A 17,929-nucleotide genomic window follows, 5' to 3' on the forward strand; every position below is an offset into this window, starting at 1 on the left:
AAATGCAGCAGCGGCCGCACACGGCGCCGGCGCGTCTGCGGAGACTGCGACGTCACACCTCTGGAATGCGCCGCAGTCGGCGGCGGCGAGGGGGACGCAGCTGCGCCTCTCGTGGCATCACGCGCAGTATGGCAGGCGCAGAAGCACGCAAAGCTCGGCTCCAACCCGCGTAGTGTAGCTTTACCACGCCCCGCACACACAGAGTTTCTCACTACATTACCTAGAGGGAAATCTGGCGCTGCTGCGCTGTGGTATGCATGGGAATGCCGGTATATTGTGACTTCGGATTGGCATCGTTCTCGTAGAGACAGGACACCATGAAGACGCGCTTGGCAAGTACCGTTCCGTCTGTCACAATGATTCACTTTCTACTAAAAAAGCACGTGAAAAGCTGTTTCAGCTTTATTATTACGCGAAAACATGTTTTGTTTAACTATGAGAACTTGTTATTGTGTGTACGACTACATGTTACGTAAAAAGTATCAGCGGGCCGCTAAAGTTGGAGGACAGACGACAAGGTTCGCGCTCGCTTTGAAACAGTTGGTTGTCTGTTCTTGCTTTTCTTCGCTTGGTCATGCATCGTGGGTGAGTAAAGATGTAATATGCGTGAATGGAAACATTTTATGAAGATTTTACTTTGAGAACGCGTTATTTGCGTAGCCATATCCACGTTTTAGACGAAGCCTCTTACAACACCAGCCAACACGAGCCTCGCAGACACATATACCGTCATTCCCATGACGGCACGGTGCCCCCTTAAGAAACTCCCATAGACGGTGGCGCCAGATTACCCTCTAGGTGTTATAGTGAGAAACTCTATGCCCGCACACTCTCAAGTTCAACAAATGGCCACAGAGGGCGAAAAAATCGACCGCGCGCCGCTGCTAACAAAACCAGCATAGCAGAATCACTTCGGTATGCTTACGTTAATTCCAACACTTCCCGCAGGAGGCGCCGTAATAAGCGCAATTTTATTTTACACACTTTCTCTTACAATTACCGAAGCATTCTTATTGCATAAAAAAGAGGGCAAAATTATCATTTCTTATTAGATATTGTACTTTTTGCTAGTAAGTTTATTGTTCTTTGTCATTATAAACGCAAATAGCGTTCAGCATCACCGATCTTTCACGTGACCCCAGGCCTGGATTTAAAATTTTTACCGGTATTTTCGAGTGCACGGCGGCACGGATAAATTCGTTCGTACACTCAGACTGGTTGCTTCTTTGTTGCTAAAGCTAGTCTATTGCGCTTTGATGTCTCGCGTTATTTAACTTGGGGCGAAGTGACGTGATTGCAGGCGGACATGTAAGCCCGAAAGTTCGGTTTCGGTCGTGAGCACGTCTGCATCGAACACGTCTCCATTCGGAACATGTCTGCATCGAAACCGGAGCTGGATTCTGCTGCAGCTGCCAACGGCAATAACGGTGAGTCGTTTAACACCGCTGCTTGAATCGTTATATAATATCCGTCTCATTAACTTACAGGCGGGGACAAGTTAATGAACTAGATCCTGCATTACATATGGGCAGTCAGAAACCTAAGTTGCTGTTTCCTAAATAGACCTTTACTTGCGAGGCTGTCGTTATACACACACAATCAGGAAAAAAAGAGCGATATCGGAACGCGCGTCTCCTTTTTCATCTTATTGTAGTCGTGGCCATAGGTGACTGAGTAGCCTTATCAGTATACATATAAAACATTTTTTGCGAGTCCGCCGGCAACTTCTTTCGTCCACGAAACCGAATAATACTTTGGTAAAATGAAGCGAAAGTAGAGGATTTAATGTATTAAACAGTTGCAAGCATGATAATTCACCCATATTTCGTACTTGTTCGTTCCAAATGTTCTCGCTCTTCAGTTTGGTTTACCGTAGGGCATTTATTTTTGCAGTAGTGAAGCGGTGCATCACGTTTGTGCACAAAAATAATGCACCAGTTCTAATAGCTTCATGACTTCCATGCATTAGCTTGTGGAACCAGCAGTGTGATCTCTTCTAGTGTATAAATTAACGCACAAATGATCTCATTTCTGATTTTAATAATACTTAAGCTGTTGATATGCATTGTAGTTAGGCAGACATCAATTTTATGGACAAGAGCACTATTTATTTAACATGCTGCTTAAGCACCCTAGAACAGACAGTGTACATTTGCATATGTTCTGTAGTCGCAAACCATTACAATATTTATATGTCACAAATAATTATATGTCACACCTTCCTGCATTTCATATTGAAAAATTTTGCTTTTTCAATTTCTGATTCAGTCAAAATTTCTGTTCCAGACATGCAGTAATGAGGAGGGCACCAGTATAGAGCAACACACTCAACGCACTAAACAGAAGCTGCTGCCTGTTACAACAAGGCCGTTGTGTGGACGTTGACTGCTACTACAAGGTAAACAACACGTGGTTCAGAAATAAATATGCTTGATATATGCTGTATTGGCTTGCTAGTCTTGAGATACATGTCATTTGTTTGCAGCAGGTATGAATGTTTGTTCATATTTATGATTCAGTGTAATTGGTTCGAACATAAAATAAAACACACATGATTTTGGCTAATCTGTGCTGTATCTAATGTGTCACCGTTCTGCCCTAACAGAGTCTATGCCAAGCACATCTTGATCATCGCAGGAGCTCCTATCTACACCAACAGGAAGGGTCTGGAGCCGAATTTGCAAGACTTTTACACCACAAATAAGCGCATGCAGAAGAATTTGGATTACATATCAAGTCCGCAGAGCACTGTGTCAAGATCGAAAAGAGCTTCAGCCACCATTCCACCAGCGCGGAAAAATTGGCTGAGTCATCCAGGTAACTGAAAAAGGACTTTCTAGAAATTCTTCGTCTCCAGATGCACCTGCAACTTCTGATCAATCATGGACGACGCTGGACAAAAGAGTTCTGTCAGTTTGCCCTTAGTCAGCTTCCTGGCCATGTCAATTCCATTTGTGCCAAGTGTTATTTTATTCTATAAATTCAAGCTTTTTCATTGCCCCTTCTCGTTAGAGATCATTCATCCTCATCCAAACATAAAAGTGAACTGATTCTTCGCTGATGATACCAGTCACTGTCTAGTAGCATAAGATATCTGTAGCAGTACCTTCTAGTGTATGTTGTCATGCACAATTCCTCTCCTGAAATAGCTGATGCAGCATCGGCATGTGTCTTGTATTAACCTACGCACCGTTTGGTACGCACCATTTTACTTTTCTTGATGTTTTTAGCCTTCAATGCTTGCAGAGCAGAGTGGCTTCTCTCTTGAATGCAAGCTTTCGCATTTTCCATATTCCTAGTCTCACTGATGGTTGCTCTTCTTCCTCGATAGCCTGAGTCTTTGTGCAAGCTACACTGAAGTGATTGATTGCAGAATCTGGTTTTGCTGCCCCACTTGGTTGTGGTAGCCGTGTTATGTTTCTCGGATGGGGGGCCTGGTCAATTGCATTGGTAAGCAGTCTCTCGACGTAAGCATTTGCTCCTGCAGTCTGCACAGCGACACAGACTCCCAGTATACACACACCGTAACTGGTGCTCCCGTTTGTTCTTTCCTGCTGCAGCCATGGGCAAATTGTGCTTGCAGCCTACCTCAGCCATGATTTGCTCAAAACGGGGACCAGCATATGTGCTTACATGGTTCGAAGTGTATGAAGTTGATAGCCATATGGGTGTAAAGGGCTGCAAAAATGGCTGCCGAAGGTGATGCCCACGAAAGCGACTTGTCTATATTGAGATAAAGTGGGACACCAAGTGCGAGCCACCCATAAGCGGCCCTCGAAAGAAAAGAGATGTGCAGGTTGGGAATGCTAAAATGCCGGGTTGTCCATATAGCTGTGTTGGTTGCGGCAGCAGATGCCTGCGTCACCTGATTGTTTCGCAATGGAAGTTGCTCATCTTCAACGGCAACTGTCAGTTCAAACAGGTGCGACGCTCTGTCCAATCTGTTCGTACTGCTGGTTGTCGCTCGTTACCAAACCACCACATGCGACGAAGGCTAGCAATATGCCTGTAAGTAGGCGGCTGAATGTATCCTAAAAGACCCGTGTATGTGAATGCTCATTGTTGTCATATGGTTCGTAGCCAATGTATAATGTATTTCTCAACCTCATGCGATGATTGACTGCTGTTTAATATCGCGGTTATCTTACTTGGTTACGGTTGCCGTGTTATGTTTTTCGAATATGGTGGCCTGGTCAGTTGCATTGGGAAGCAGTACCTCGAACTAAGCATTTGCTCCTGCAGTCTGCACAGCGCCACAGACTGCCAATTTACACACGCCGTGATTCGTGCACCCCGTTCACCTTTTCCTGCTGCAGCCATGGGAAAATTGTGCCTGTGGCTTTTCTCGGCTGCGATTAAGCACGAACGGAGACCAACATACGTGCTTACATGGTCCGACGTGTATGAAGTTGATAGCCACATGGGTGGAAAGGCCCGCAAAAGTGAGTGATGGTGATGCCCACGAAAGCGACTTCTCAATATTGAGACAATGTGGGACACCAAGTGTGAGCCACACATTAGCGACCCCCGAAAGAAAAGTAACGTGCAGGTTGGAAAGGAGTCAATGCTAAAATGCCGTCCATGGCGCTGTGTTGGCTGCGGCAGCAGATGCCTGTAGCACCCGATAGCTCGCAATGCGAGTTGCTGATCTTTAACGGCGACTGCCGCTGTAAACAGGTGGGACACTCTGTCCAATCGGCTTGCGCCGCTGGTTGTCGGTCGTTACTAGACCGCCATGTGCGACGACCATGGTGAGCCGTTTACGAGTTCACGTCAGTGATTCCAGGTTATCTCGACATGCAAATTTTATTTCTGCTATTGCACGAGAATATACGCTGCTTGTCTTCTGCCAATAAAGTCGCACGTTCTGTTCACTCAATTATGGCTTGTTTGTAGGGGCGTCAATAGAGGCTCTTTGGTCTCCTGGCAATTAGAACGCACCAGCTACGCGGCAGCCAAGGCATTGCGGCATGCCGCATAGCCGGCAGGGCAAGCACGGCGCGTACCAGCGTACGCCACCGGCAAAAAGCGCCCATATTGAATTTTAGCTATAAAAAAAGCTTCCGCTTCCGGTTTCAGCAGCGCCATCTGGCGTCCAACTAGGCAAGTTCCATGCGCTGCCGCTGCTTATTTTCGAACCACTGCGGAAGGTACAGTTTCCCTTCTCTAAAATTGTTTCTTTATTCTATGGCTTCACGCTACAAAAGAGATAGCGCGAGATCAACACAGTTTTTATCAGTTACAAATCATGGTCGAATCTGCCATTGCCGATTACGTAGGCGCACGGGTGAAAAAATATGTTCATGACTACTGCATGTAGGTATGGGGTGAAACTGTGGAACCGCTTTCTTTAACGTGTCGCTCTGTCGTAACTGAGGACGTCGTTAGGCATTCCGAGGTATTGAACGTTAAATATAGTGAAAAGGCAAAATGAGTCGGTTTGGGGTTTGTTTTATTATTAACGATGAGAAACACATAACAAAAATAATATTACTACTTTAGGGCATTATTAAAAGGTTACGGATGGAACGCTATTGGGTGAAGTGGGTAGGATCGTGGTAGATGCGAGAGATTCGCCGTCCATCGATCAACTCACATTCAGTTTTCCTCTCAGGTTGTACATAGATTTTTGACATTCCGGGTTGGGGATTTTTGTGCCGCCACTAATACAGCTGTATTTTGCTATTTTCCACCGTCCAAGATACATTTACATTTCCTCAACTATTCTTAACATATCAAGAGTTTCCGGAAGAGCTACAACATTGCCTTTGGACAGACACTGCGTCATGTTAACGAAGCATGTGTTAAATGACTTCTGCTCCTTGCACGCGTTATGCATAAACAGCAATGTCTCCTAAAATACCTTTCCTGTGGCGTCTAGTTTCAGCTTCGAGCAGTACATAAAGCACTGGCGTTTTATTTATCGTGAAGAGTTTCTAATCTGATTTCATTTTTCTTGGTCCATAAAAGTTTGTAGCGGGCTTGCGCGTCCCCGTACCCATCCAGATTTTACATCTATGACTTTGTTTACCACCCTCTCATGTGTTACTGTCCACTGCCGTTAGCGTTATACTTATCACTTAGTTTCTTGTAGACTCTAAGAAGAGTTTGCACCATTTCGAGCTTGTCTAGTCTACAAAGGCAATTCAGGCGACGTGCCCTTCCTTTCTCTAACGTTGCGCGCCGGGTGCTTCCATGTAATGAATGGTATGCGTGTTATCAGCGTGATATGCCATCCCTGACAGGAAAGCAGCCAGGATGGTATTTTAAAGAAAAGAAACGCAAGTACGACAGGTGGTGATTATTGTTTTAATACAATGTAATCACCAATGAGTGTGAACATCTCATTAGAATGTATTCTTTGGCAAGCTACGTCTTTTTTCATGTACAGACTTAGAGAAATTTAGCACCTTATATGTTAAACGTGCCCTGCACCTCTTTTAGCGACGCCGAGAAATGCATTCAACGTTAAACAAAGCTATTTCAGAATTACTTTGGAGCAGAAAGTACCTCAGTGCGTTCAGCCGAAGCGGAGTTATTGGCAACCAATGATCGCCTTTGATCCATTTCGTGGTGCTCCCGCTTTTTCTTCAATGCCTTGCACTGCGAAGGCTACGGTTGAGAGGGCTGGTGCCCACAACACTCCGCCTTATTGCGATCGGCCGTTTCATGTATTGTTGTGACCAGCCTATTTTATGTGCACTGCAGGACGAAGGCATCTTCCTGCGATCTTCAGTTGCCTATGTCCTGCGTCAACCGATTCCAACTCGCACCTGCGAATTCCCTAATTTCATCCGACGACGAAGTCGAAGATTGCGGACGTGCTTCGCATGGGCTCCCGCTTTGAGACCGTTTTTCGGTGGAACTCCCTGTGCTGTGGACTTGCTTTTTGTGGGGTTGTCCACAGGAAGTTGCCCTCTCCCTGCGGACACCTAATTTCGGCAAGTTTGCCCCCTTTTTAGGGGTTTTTCCACGCTTTTCGTGCTCAACCACCGCGCGGCAAAGTTAGGCCTCATCATTAGGCCGAGCCGCCGCCGACGGCACCGGGCTCCGGGACGGTGACTTGTGGTTGTGGGCCTCTGTGAGGCTGAAGACAATGGAGTACTCCGTTGAGGGAGAGACTATAACGCCCGAAGAGTTCGAGGCGGGAGAATGGGCCTGGGTTTTGCGGGCTCAAGATAGATTCAAGAAATCTGTATACGGGAACAATCCCGAGAGTAGGCCTAGCGAGAAGCAGGCGGGCAGCGACGGGCGCCAGACGCACGGAGCAGAACAAGTCAAGCGCGGAAAAGCGCCGGTGTGGAAGAAACGGGGACCGTTTCTGAAGATGCCAGCCAAGGACTTCAAGGTTGTGTGCCGACCCAAGAATTGGGACTTGAGTATGGTGACGTCGAGGGAACTCGGATATGCCTTGAGAGCGGCAGCGGAGCTGACGAATGCGACTGCGGCGGAGGAAGACCTGGTGCGGGTCAACGAGACAAATAACACGATGACGGTGAGCACGCCGTGTATGCATCGCTGTGGGGCATATGCGAATGTAAAGACGCTCAAGCTGAGCGGTCATGACCTTGAGATTTCGGCGTACGTGGCGGCGCCGGAGAACTCTGTGCGCGGAGTCATTTACAACGCGTACAACGGATGCCCACTGGCAGAAGTTCGGGCGGGATTCTTGAAGAGGAATGACGGCATAGAAATTTTGGATGCCAGACCTTTGGGAAAGTCGAAGGCGATTCAGATAACGTTCGGGGGGAAGCATGTTCCCTGGCAGGTTATTTACTGGAACTGTTTGTACGCGGTGATTCCGTACAGAGAGTTAGTCGAGACCTGCTATAACTGCAGACGAGTGGGACATCGGGCGGACGTTTGTTATCGTCCGAAGACTAATCTGTGTCGCCGTTGCGGAAAGGATCATCCTGCGCCAACGGAAGGAGAGCCGCTGACCTGCACTCCGGACTGCATCGTGTGCCATGGGGCGCACAACACGGGGAGCCGGAACTGCAAGTTTCGTCTAGCCCGTAAGCAGCCGACGGGCCTGCAGCAGGCAAGTGAGGACAACGGCCAAACTGACAAGGAGGAGCGGCGCTCGAGGCCCAGGAAGCGGTCATCCAGCGGTGCGAGAGACGATAACAAGAGCAGGGACCGGTCCACTTCCTTCCCACCACTGCCCGGACCCGAGCGTGGCAAAGGAGAACAGGGTTCCAGTCATGGAAGAAGTCCCAGTGCCACGAGAAAAAAGGTGAGCTGGCCCTACGTGGCCTCCCAGAGTGAGACTGCTCGAGAGAAGGAGCTACAAAGGCAGGTGCAGCAGCAGGCTGAGACGATTAAAAAGATGGAAGTCAGGATAGCAGAGATGGAACGCGCGCTTAAAAGCGACAAAGGACAAAGGGTACAGACGCCGGTGGTCCAGGCCCCACTGAAAGCGGCACAGGCGACTGCTTCTCGCGAGAGCGAGAGCACAGCTATGGAGGTGGAGAATCGGGGGAAGCTTAAGAGGCCGCCATCGGCGGATGATGGAGCTAATGCAAAAAGAGTGGCAGAAACTTCAACGGCGGACACGCCGCAGCCAGTCGTTAAAGTCACTAGTCTTAGGGGGGAAATGTCTGCCCTTGCGGACAGAATAGGAAAATAGGAGGAAAGACAGGATAGGTTGGAAGCTCGGGTCGACAGGATCGAAGCCAGACTAGACAAGATTGAGGAGCGTCTTGACGCCTTCACCAATGATATGCGGGCTTTCCAAACACAGGTTATGGGCATGCTTCAACAGCTCAATGCTACGCTACAGGCTAGATTGCCTCCCGTAGTCGGCCAAGCGCCGATGTTAGTGAACCTGGTGCCTAATCATGGCCCCTCGCCAGCAAATTGAGGTTTGGCAGTGGAACTGCAGGGGCTTCCGTCGCAAGCGGGGGAACCTGCAATTGCACATACAAAATCTGGACAGTAAGCCTGACATTATAGCTTTGCAAGAGGCTAGTGGCTGGGTGAAATTACCGGGATTTAAGGCATTTACACCGCCAGAGATTGATCGGGGGGGTGTATCGAGCGTCTTCACGGCCGTGCTAGTCCATCGCAACGCCACGGCGATTCAGCATACCATAGATAGCAGCAGAGAGGACTACGTCCTGCTAGAGGTTCTGCCCAAAAGAAAGGACGATAAGAGTCTCTTTGTACTTAATGTATATTCTTCTCCTAAAGATAAAGGGCTGGGCTTGCCAGACCTATTGATAAAGACGCAACGGCTAGCGGCTAGGGCTCAACTCATCGTGGTTGGAGATTTCAACGCGCCTCATCCGGAGTGGGGCTACATCCGAGCCACTCCAAAGGGAAATAGGCTTTGGCGGGTAGCTCAGGACCTACAATGGACAACTTTGAATAACCCGCTCGATCATACGAGGATAGGCAACAGCGTTAGCACAGACACATCTCCGGACCTCACATTTGTTAAAGGTATTAGGGATGCAAAGTGGGTAAACACGGGACAGCCACTGGGCAGTGATCATTATATCCTTTCCACGGTATTTCGTACTGCTAAGCACAAAGACAGGGTAAAAGGAACTAGAGTGACGGATTGGGACAGATTTCGGAAAGTCAGGAAAGACACAGTGAGCGGGGAAATCGAGGACTTGGGAGCCTGGGTTGAGGCGCTCAAGCAGGACGTGAAGGGTACCACAGAAGAGGTTCCGACGGTGGAGGAAGGTTTTACGGCGGACTCTAGACTGTTACACATGTGGGAAGCGCATGCGAGTCTCCTTCGGAGGTGGAAGAAACAAAAGCATAATGGGGTCCTCCGTAGGAAGGTGGCCAAGCTAGAACGAGAAATCGAAACCTACACGTTGGACTTGCAGTGCAAACAATGGGGGCAGATTTGTGACAGGATGAATGGGCAATTCGGATGCAAAAAAACATGGCAGTTGTTGAGGCACCTTTTAGATCCGGCGGCAACCAAATCGGCGCAGAAGGGTCAAATGGCTAGGTTAGTTCATCAGTATCAAGGCACGACTGGGGAGTTCATTCAAGAACTCCGAAGTCGTTACATAAACGGCGAGGCGGGCGGTTTCTTGCCGGATTACTCGGGAGAGGAAAACCTCGAATTAGATGCGGACTTTACGGTGGCGGAGGTGGAGTTTGCAATGGGGCAGCTTCGTACTACGTCGGCAGCGGGTCCGGACGGGGTCACTAATAAAATGCTGAGGAACCTGGATTTCAAGTCAGTGGGGGCGCTCACGGACTTGATGAACAAATATTGGGCGGCCGGGGAGATCCGCGCAGAGTGGAAGCATGCTAGGATTACATTTATTCCTAAACCAGGGAAGAAGATCTGTATTGAGAATCTTCGACCCATCTCGCTGACGTCCTGCTTGGCCAAATTGATGGAGCATGTGGTCCTCAACAGGCTTCAGGGTTATGTGGAGGACAAGGAGTTGATACCTAAAACGATGATTGGCTTTAGGGCTAATTTATCAACGCAGGACGTCATGATACAGCTCAAAAAGGACGTGGTTGATCCTGGGTACGGCACGGGCACCAAGGCTATCTTGGGGCTCGACCTTACAAAGGCCTTTGACAATGTCACCCATGAGGCAATATTAAGGAACCTATCGGACATAGGACCGGGGGGTAGAACCTTCCGATACATCAGATCATTTCTGGAGGATAGGACTGCGGAGATTGTAGTCGGAGAATTTAAATCGGATCCTTTCCCGTTGGGGGCAGGGGGACACCACAAGGGTCGGTTTTATCGCCGTTCTTGTTTAATCTCGCCTTGATCAAGATACCGCCCAGGCTGGCAATGATATCGGGACTTAAACATACATTTTATGCGGATGACATTACTCTGTGGGTAACAAGGGGAAGCGACGCACAATTGGAGGAAACTTTACAACAGGCAGTGGATATTGTGGAGGAGCTAGCGGGGGAGGCAGGACTCTCGTGTTCTCAGCCCAAGTCCGAGCTTTTTGTGCTTAGGCATAAACCAAGAGGGATACATGCGAGGCACTATGTGCCGCCACCACCGCTGAAGGTGAAAGTGGGGGGTGCACCGGTCGCTGAGGTCCAAACGATCAGGATCCTGGGGCTGTATCTGCAGACTAACAGGAAGAATAGGGAGGCCTTGGAAAGGCTCAAAAATACTGTCAATGCTACCGTGAGACTTATCAGGAGAGTCGCCAATCGTAAACAAGGCGTCAAGGAAAAGGACTTGTGTAAGCTGGTACAGGCGTTTGTGCTCAGTAGAATAGTGTATGCGACGCCTTATATGAAGATGGACGCGACGGAGAAAGGCAAGGTGGAGGCTATGATTAGACAGGCGTATAAGGCGGCCCTTGGGTTGCCTAACAATACTTCTACCGAAAGGCTGCTGGGATTAGGGGTGCACAACACCTTGGAAGAACTGCGGGAGGCACACTTGGCGATGCAACTCAGTAGACTTTCCAAAACGAAAGTAGGGAGGGATATATTGGAAGGGATCGGCATTGGAGTTGATCCTCCAGCTGGGGACATGAAAATTCAGGTGAAGCGAGAAATGCACAAGGGCTTGTACATAAAACCTTTACCTAAAAATATGCATCCGATACATCACGAGAACCGTAGGAGGGCAAGAGCCAGAGCTTTACATGCTAAGTACGGGAAGTACAACGGGGCAGTCTACGTAGATGTCGCCGAGTATAAGAACAAGGACGCATTTGCAGTTGCGGTGGTGGACGGCCGGGGACGCTTACTCACCTCTGGATCAGTCAAAACCCGCTCCTCAGAAACTGCAGAGGAGGCGGCGATAGCGCTAGCTATAGGTAATACTGAAGCTGACCTGATTTTCAGCGACTCTAAAACAGCCATCCGAAATTTGGCGAGGGGCAGAATCTCTGCCACAGCGGCAGGATTACTAAATCGGGCCACGGGGCGAGGGACTACGGAGGTAGAAATTGTCTGGGTACCGGCCCACTCTGGGAACCCTGGGAACGAGGCGGCTCACATGAATGCTCGAGGTTTCGTCAGCCGAGCAGGTGAGCCGGACGTTCCAGGGAGGTCCACGAGAGATGGGCTGGTGTCCTTTCACGACATTACTAACCATTACAAACTTGAGCGGAGAATTTACCCTCCACCGGACAAGCAATTGGTGAAGGCGCAGGAAAGCGTCTGGCGAAGATTGCAGACGAGATCTTTCTATAGCCCATACGTGTTAAACAAAATCTACCCGGACGTTCAGCCGGAATGCAAATGGTGCCAGGAACTGGCCACCTATGACCACATATTATGGAGCTGTAGCATAGCGCCGCCACCGGCGGATATTATGCGTGATCCTTCTCTCGAGCAGTGGGAGGCCGTGTTGGCCAGCTCAGACCCGGTCGTCCAGACCAGGGCCGTGGAGTGGGCCACCCAGGTCGCCGTCAGCCATGAGCTGATGGCCATCTAGCACGGAATCGTCCGCACATGCGTTCTGACGAAAATAAAGTTTTTCCATCCATCCATCCCCCCATCTAGTCTTCTGTCGTCCTCGACTGCGCTTCCTTTATCTTGGCAACCATCCTGTAATCCCAATGGTCCATCTGTTACCCAGCTTACGCATTACGTGGCCTGCCGGATCCATTCCATGCCCTTAATATTGTTACGTAGGAAGACGCAGACGAAAAGCTATGTACAAGTATATTTACAAAGAAATACGCCACACTTGGCCAAGAGGCAACAGCCCGCGCTAGCCTCTAATCGTCGTCTTCGTTTTCACACTGCTCTCTCTTCGTCATCGCAAATACTGTTTCGTAGCACTACCTCCGGCGGCAAAAGCGCCGTCCCGGAGCGACTAAAGGCCGGACCCAGAAGCAGTTTAGTAGGCCTTGAGCCTACTGACGTGCACGACATCACTAGATGCCAGAGTAGAAGACGAGGTTGAACTCACAGGAGCAATTTCGTACGTCACAGGCGTCATCTGGCACAGCACGTGGTAGGGCCCTGTGTATCGCGAAAGAAGCTTCTCTGAAAGTACGACGGGGCGAGAGGGCGACCACAGGAGCACGAGCGCACCAGGCGAAAACCGTACGTCACGGTGGCGGGCGTTGTACTGACGCTGCTGAGTGGTTTGCGAGGCCGTCAGTCGAGCACGGGCAAGCTGGCGTGCATGGTCGGCGAGGGCGATGGCGCCGCGCGCATACTCGATTGTTGAGATCGCAGCAGGAGGAAGTGCCGTGTGTAGGGGCAAGGTCGGTTCGCGACCGTACAGTAGATAAAATGTAGAAAATCCGGTGGTGTCATGCCGGGAAAAATTCTACGCAAATGTGACGTAAGGAAGAGCAATGCCCCAGTCGTGGTAGTCCTTGGAAACGTACTTGGACAGCATATCGGTAAGAGTACGGTTTAACCGCTCTGTCAGGCCATTGGTTTGAGGATGGTATGAGGTAGTCAGCTTGTGTTGAATGGAGCAGGAACGCACAATGTCGGCGATAACTTTCGTGCGGAAGTTACGATCACGGTCAGTAAGCAGCTGTCGCGGGGCGCCATGAAGCAAGATAATGTCACGCAAGAGAAAGTCCGCGACGTCAGTGGCGCAACTTATAGGGAGAGCCCGCGTCATAGCGTATCGGGTGGCGTAATCAGTTGCGACCGCTACCCATTTGTTCCCAGAGGATGACGTGGAAAAGAGACCGAGGTGGTCAAATCCAACACAAGAGAACGGTTCCACAGGGACGGTGATCGGCTGGAGATGACCGGCAGGTAGCACCTGAGGTGTTTTTCGACGCTGGCAGGGATCACAGGCAGCAACATAGCGTTGGACGGAGCGAGCGAGACCAGGCCAATAGAAGCGGCGGCGGACGCGGTTTACGTGCGGGTTACCCCAAGATGTCTTGCAGTGGGTGGTTCATGCACTTCAAATAGCACAGTCTGTCGTAGATGTTTTGCCACGGCAAGAAGAAGATCAGATCCGTCAGGGAGGAAGTTCCTTCAGTACAGATTGCCGCCCTGGACGACATATCGGCGAACGGATGCGTCGGCAGGTGTAGAGCGCAGACGCTCGATAAGTGTTCGCAGCGAAAGGTCTCGGTACTGTTGAGCGGTGATGTTAGCGAAGGCAGACACAGAGAAAATGCCGTTGGCAGTACTACTGTCGGCGCCGTCAGGCTCGTCTACCGGGTAGCGAGACAGGCAGTCAGCGTCCTTGTGTAGTCTCCCCGATTTTTAGGTGACAGAATACGAATATTCTTGGAGGCGTAAGGCCCAGCGACCAAGTCTTCCCGTAGGATCTTTCAGTGAGCATAACCAGCAAAGCGCGTGATGCTCTGTGACAACGGAAAAGAGTCGGCCATATAAGTATGGGCGGAACTTCGCAACCGCCGAAGCTAGGGCCAGTCACTCATTCTCAGTGATGGAACAGTTGCGACCCGCGGGTGAGAGGAGCCTGCTGGCGTAACCGATAACGCAGTCGTGGCCGCGCTGGCGTTGTGCCAGTACTGCGCCAATTGCCTGACCGCTGGCATCAGTCCGGACTTCGGTAGGCGCAGAAGGATCGAAATGGGCCAGAACGGGAGTCGTTGTGAGAAGGTCGATTAGATGCGAGAATGCAGAGGCCTCGTTATCGCTCCACTGGAAAGGGGCGTCTTTTTTCAAAAGCTCGATTGGTGGTCGTGATATGGCCGCGAAATGTTTCACGAAACGGCGGAAGTACGAACAAAGGCCGATGAAACTGCGCACATCCTTGAAACACTTCGGAACAGGGAAGTGCGTAACAGTGTGGATCTTGACTGGGTCCGGTTGCACTCCGTTCGAGTCAACGAGATTTCCAAGGACGGTAATCTGGAGACGGCCGAATTGGCACTTCAATGCATTGAGTTGCAGACCGGCTCGGTGAAAAACGTCCAGGACTGCTGAGAGGCGCTCGAGGTGCGTAGCGAATGTTGGGGAGAATACTATAACGTCGTCCAAAGTAGCACAGGCACGTGAACCATTTGAAAGCGTGAAGAAGGGAGTCCATCCTGCCTTGAAAAACCCGTCGTGGTTGCTCAGTGGCTATTGTGTTGGGCTGCTGAGCACGAGGTCGTGGGATCGAATCCCGGCCACGGCGGCCGCATTTCGATGGGTGCGAAATGCGAAAACACCCGTGTACTTAGATTTAGGTGCACGTTAAAGAACCCTCCACTACGGCGTGCCTCATAATCAGAAAGGGGTTTTGGCACGTACAACCCCATAAGAAAATGCCTTAAAAAGTGGCAGGAGCGTTACATAGACCGAACGGCATCACTTTGAATTGATAAAGACCGTCGAGTGTTACAAAAGCAGCCTTCTCGGGGTCGAGATCGTCCACGGCAATCTGCCAGTAGCCGGAGCGAAGGTCAATAGAGGAGAAATAGCCAGCACAGTGAAGGCGTCAAGGCAGTCGAGGGCGTCATCAATCCTTAGTAGTGGATACACGTCCTTTTTGGTAACCCTGGTAAGGTGCCGATAATCCACACAAAAGCGTCATGAGCCATTCTTCTTTTTTACCAGTATAACAGATGACGCCCTTGGCCTGCATGACGGCTCAATAATGTTCTTGGCAAGCATTTTGCCAACTTTGGCCTGAATAACTTGACGCTCAGCCGGTGACACTCGATACGGCGGCGACGAGTAGGAGGAGCATCGCCGGTATTAATGCGATGTTTAACAGCTGTACTTTGGGCCAAAGGACGATCGTTAAAGTAAAAAATATCGTGGTAGGAAAACAGAACGCGGTAGAGCTCACGAGCATGCTCGGACGGCATGTCGGGCACAATAATTTTCTGTAAGTCGGCGATGGTTCAAGTTGCCGACTGTGATGGTAGAGGAGGATCGGCTGAATTGTCGTCTACTGCAATAGATGCTACTGAGTGATCCTCGAATGAGCAAAGCTGGGCCAGAGACGTCCAGCGTGGCAGCACTTGTGTCGTGAAGCCAAAATTGACCACTGGCAGGCAGACGCAATTCTTCGTAATAGATAAAACTGTATGAGGTACTGTGATCCCGTGTGTAAGGAGGACGTCTTGCATAGGAGCCGCGATGTAGTGACCGTCGGGGACTGGTGAGGATGACACTAAGTCAACGTAAGTCAGTGCCGAAGGTGGCAAGCGAAAGAAGTCGACGGAACTGAGGCGACTGGGGTGTGGTTCAGCGGGATCCAGAACAGGCAGGTCAAGGCGGAGAGTACTGGCGGAACAATCGATGAGAGGAGAATGTGCGGAGAGGAAGTCTAAACCGAGGATGACGTCGTGGGGATAGTGGGCGATGGCTGTGAATAGCACGATATTGGAGTGATCGGCAAAGGAGATGCGGGTTGCACACATACCAAATACGGGGGCTGTTCCGCAATCGCCGACACGGACAGCAGGCGTCTTGGTGGGCGTGATTATTTTCTTCAGCCGGTTACGAAGGTCAGCGCTCATCACCGACAAATGCGCCCCAGTGTCTAAAGAGCAGACACAGAAACACCGTCGACTTACATGCCAAGAAGGTTCAGATGAGTGGGCAACGTCAGGAGAGGATTTGGCGGCGTAGGGAGCAATGCAGCGTCACCTCGAGGCGCTGCATCGTCTAGTTTTCCGGCTGGGAGCGGCGTTCGAAAGGAGTCGGCGAATAGGAGCGACGGGGCTGGGGAGAGCGAGTGTCGTCCTTGGGGCGAAGGTGAACGAGAATAGGGGCGGTTCGGCGCAGAAGAATCAGTGGCGGCATTATCGGAGCCTGCGGCATAGGGACGAGAAGGGCCACCAGGGGGGCGAGAGTAGGCAGTATGAGTAGGCCGGGTCGGGGAACTCCAGCGACTGCGACAGTGCCGAGAGATGTGCCGGATTCGATGGCAGTGAAAGCAAATGGGCTTGTCGTCAGCAGCACGCCATTCAGATGGGTTGCGGATACGTGAGTGGTAAGAAGATGCGGGACGGGGCGGAATCGATGAAGGCGGCTGGGTATCAGGGCGATGGGCCGAGCAGATGGTGTGAAGACCCATGTTTGCGAACTCCTGGCGGACAACTGCCTGGATCAGGGAAACCGTGACTGTAGGTGCATTGGAGGGGTTGGAGTCGAAGGCAGCCGGATAGGCGGCCTCGATCTCACGCCGCACGATCCTGATAACATCGCCAGTGTTGTTGGGACGAGGAGCATCAGCACAGGAAGATGTCGCTGGGGTGTGGGGCAGACGGGCAAACTGCTGGCCGACATGTCGGCTTTTAACGAGTTCCAGACGGCGGCACTCTTTTATAACTGCATCCACCGTCGCCACGTTGTTGAAAACGAGCAAGTCGAAGGTGTCATCGGCAATGCCTTTGATGATGTGGGAAACCTTGTCTGACTCAGTCATGTGTGCTTCAACTTTGTGGCACAGAGCCAAGACGTCCTGAATGTACGTGACGTAGGACTCTGTTGACGTCTGCACACGGCCGGAAAGCACCTTCTGCGCGGCAAGTTGGTGACCGTAGGGGTTGCCGAACACGTCTCGGAGCTTTTGCTTAAGCGAATCCCAACTGGTGAGCTCATCTTCGTGCGTCCGAAACCAAACTCTAGGTGTGCCACCGAGGTAAAAGACTACGTTGGCGAGCATGATAGAAGGGTCCCACCGGTTATAGCGGCTGACGTGTTCGTACAGGCTGATCCAGTCCTCGACGTCTTCCCCATCTTTGCCCGAGAATACGCCAGGATCACGGGGAGCGGGGAGAGTGATGTAGTCGTCGAAGTGGCAGCAGGTGTCGGAGCCGGCGGAGTCGAGTTTTCGTCGGCGGGAGCCATGAAGGAAGGCTCGACGTACCGTCCACTGCGATGCTCCGTAACGAGGTACAGGGAACGTCCACCTCCACCAGATATGTCACGTAGGAAGACGTAGACGAAAAGCTATATACAAGTATATTTACGAAGAAATACGCCGCACTTGGCCAGGAGGCAACAGCCCGCGCTAGCCTCTAATCGTCGTCGTCGTCGTCGTCTTAACACTGCTCGCCTCTTCGTC

General features: G+C 50.7%; 1 protein-coding gene across 2 annotated transcripts in view; it reads left to right on the forward strand.

Annotated features, from left to right (window-relative positions):
• The window catches only part of LOC142584878 (membrane metallo-endopeptidase-like 1), a 301,228-nt gene that overhangs the window by 51,318 nt on the left and 231,981 nt on the right, over window positions 1–17,929 (forward strand). The gene's annotated exons all lie outside the window — the stretch shown is intronic.

Source organism: Dermacentor variabilis, chromosome 6 (assembly GCF_050947875.1).
Source record: "Dermacentor variabilis isolate Ectoservices chromosome 6, ASM5094787v1, whole genome shotgun sequence".
Classification (NCBI taxonomy): Eukaryota; Metazoa; Arthropoda; class Arachnida; order Ixodida; family Ixodidae; genus Dermacentor; species Dermacentor variabilis.